The 3,156-nt window shown below is 42.3% G+C and overlaps 1 protein-coding gene across 1 annotated transcript in view; it reads left to right on the forward strand.

The window, feature by feature from the left end:
• The window catches only part of ADGRF5 (adhesion G protein-coupled receptor F5), a 153,609-nt gene that overhangs the window by 1,019 nt on the left and 149,434 nt on the right, over nucleotides 1-3,156 (forward strand). The gene's annotated exons all lie outside the window — the stretch shown is intronic.

Here is a 3,156-nt window from a genome sequence, read left to right on the forward strand (position 1 = left end):
ACACACACACACACACACATGCTATGCCTCTGAATAAGTAGTCTGTACTAGTGGTACCACAGGCCACAGCTCGGATGAGTGGCATGGGGCTCAATCTGTGGGCTGGATCCCGAGTGAGGTCAGCACATGGAGTGGGTCTGTGGGTGGGATGTGTCTGCTCGACCCCATGTGCTGAATCCAGCTGTATGCCAGCCCTGCCCCTTGCCCTGGGCCCAGCCGGACACAGCTGGACCCTGCACACTGGCCAGCCATGCACCAATGTGATCTAGTACACAAGGCCACGTTATCTGGCCCATGGGGCTCCTCAGAGGTCCAAAAATTTGGCAGCAGGGTAACAACCCTGCTCCCCAAAAGCCAATTTTCCAGACCTTTGGGGAGGCCCCTGGGCTGGATGATATAGCTCTGTGGGCCAGATTTGGCCTGCAGGCCAGAGATTGAGGTCTATACATTAGTTAAGGCAGATTTTCTGCTTCCATTCTAGATGCTTTTCTCAGTTGTTCGTAGATGAAAAACAAGTTCCTCGGGGCCTGAATTGTTTGCAGGCTTGATCTCATCCCAAAAATGAATTTGCATATATAAATACATGCAAGCATGCACATGTGAAATCTGATCAAAGCTGGTTTAATGATTCTCTCAATACGCAAATGCAAAAAGCAAAAAAAATATACCTCATACCATCTGAAATTTTGCACTAAGATAAATTATCAGAAGCCAGGAAGCGAAAGCTTGTCCTAATTTTGTAGACCTCATTGAGACTTAAAAGTCAAGACAAATTTGCTGTATGTGCATTAGATTTTTCCTCTTTTATCGTTTTTATAAAGGCATTCTCAGGAAGATGTCATTTAAGGTAGGTTTTCAGAATGTGTTAATAAATCAGAAACCACTTTACCAATTTCCTTCAGACAAGGCTTTCTTTTCCTTGCCTCTTGCGGTTTATCATTCATTCCTATTGGGAAGAAAATCAGGTCTTTATACTTAGAGATATGAATATTTATATTTCACCAGTTGACAGGTTTTTATTTTTCAGATCAAGTCAAAGTTAGAGTGGCTTATAGCATGTGGTTGTTTGGAGGCATTTTAGCTTTTGAACTGATCTAAACTGTAGCTGCATCTTAATAAGCAGATTAAACAGCTACGAGGCGTTGGCACAGTTTAAGCAGAAAATAATATTTTCAGGGCTTTGTTTGAGAAAACTGGGTTCAGAGGGAATCAAGCCAAATAGCTCCGTATCAGTGAACTGACAAAATTTGCTGGCAAAGCTTATTGACTATCTCACAATAATCTTCTTAACTTCTTTTCTATTTTTCCCCTAAAAAAGGGAAGCAAATTCACAAACTGAACATTTGATGCAACTTTAAGGATGAAAACAAAGCACATTTCTCAGCATTTAGTAAATATTCAGATAAATTTATTCTTGAGGGGCAGTGGAGAGGAGCTGGAGCTCTCAAGCTTTGGGGTTTTGTTTGGCAAATCCCTTCTGTGGGCTGTTTGTCTGCTTATTGTAAGCTGCTCTGAGCCACTTGGCTAAGGCAGGATAGAAAAGCAAAAAGTAAATAAATCCTCCACGTTGCTGATTTGTAATACCCAATATTTCTGTTTTCCTTGTTGAATGTAAAATCCTTTAAAGTGTATATCTGCTCGGAAAAACAACACTATAAAAATTCCAAACGGGCTTTCTTTTTCCATGAGTTGCAATGATTTTCATATCAACTGTACTCAGTTTAAAAGTAAAAAGTTATTATTATTATTATTTTTAATTCTGACAACTCAGGCTGGGCCTAGATCCTATATTTGCTCTGTTTAAAGGATATGATTTGTTTTCAATTATGTGTATACCAGTACAAGCCTTAGTTATACTAGTATGAATAAGCCTTATACTACTAAACATATTCTACTTCTTATGGGTTATAAACATCCTTTAAACAAGGGGTTCCCAAACTGTGGTACATGTACCCCTGGAGGAATGCTATGGAAGATGTCTCTGGGGGTATGCAGGAGAAATTGTGTAATGGCAGGTTTAATTTTCCTTATACTAATAATTGGCATCTAAGGAGTTAAAGTATAAACCATATGCTGGTAGAGGTACACAGACAGCTGGAAAATCTGGAAGGGGGTACACAATAAGAAAAAAGTTTGGAACCTCTGCTTTACACCAGCATAATTGCATCCACATTTGCAGTGATGTACTGCTTTATGTATAGCAGTAGTGTTAAAATATACACAAGGGCTTAATCGGGGATTTGACAGCTGAATTTGGTCCTTCCATTTTGGGCATCCTCACTGCTATTTTCTGTAGGGCTTACAGGAGAAAGTGGGCCTTTGGTTACACTTTTGTAAGTATGTTGCCTTTAAAGGAGGACTTGGCAACCTTTAGGAGCAGCAGGCTTAAATAATACTGCTCATTTCATGATGGGCCATGGGTTCTGACTCAGCCGCCATGGCCGTGTATGTAAGCAACTGAGTAAATCACCCCAGTTCTGCAGAAGCTGCTGAGTAGCCACCGATATCTGGGCTTCACAGGATGAATACAATCACCCCATGGGCTGGACTTGGCTTTAAAGGGTTTGCACAAGTGACATGAGCTTCCCCATAATTCCTCAGATTTTACATGCAGTTCTCTTGCTGATGTCCATAATCCTGGCTCCCTCTTTGCTAGTTGTGTTGGCGTCACAGGAGTAGAAAATGGATGCAGACTCAATGGTATGCCAGCACTGCATCCCAGGTGCTACCAGGGGCACCCCACCCATAAGCATACTCTGCCCCTACACATTTATTCCATCCAGAAAGAGCACAAACCAACTGCAGATGCTTCCTCAGCCTGACAAAGGGGTTTTGTGCCCGAATGCTTGCAAAGAAGAATTGTTTTCTAACTATTTGAGTTGGTCTAATAAAAGATATCATATTTACCCAAAGAACCTTGTTTCCCTGCCCCCACACTTGCACTTACAGTTTCATAGTTAGTAGGGTCGGAAGGGACCTGAGCAGATCATTAAGTCTGACCCCCTGCCATGGCAGGAAAGAGTACTGGGGTCAAACGACCCCTGGAGGGTGTTCATCCATCCTCCTCTTAAACACCCCCAGGGTAGGAGCCTGCACCACTTCTCTTGGAAGTTGGTTCCAGACCCTAGCCGCCCTGACTGTGAAGTAGCGCCTCCT

The sequence above is a fragment of the Crocodylus porosus genome, unplaced genomic scaffold (genome assembly GCF_001723895.1).
Source record: "Crocodylus porosus isolate Cpor-Errol unplaced genomic scaffold, CroPor_comp1, whole genome shotgun sequence".
Lineage (NCBI taxonomy): Eukaryota > Metazoa > Chordata > Crocodylia > Crocodylidae > Crocodylus > Crocodylus porosus.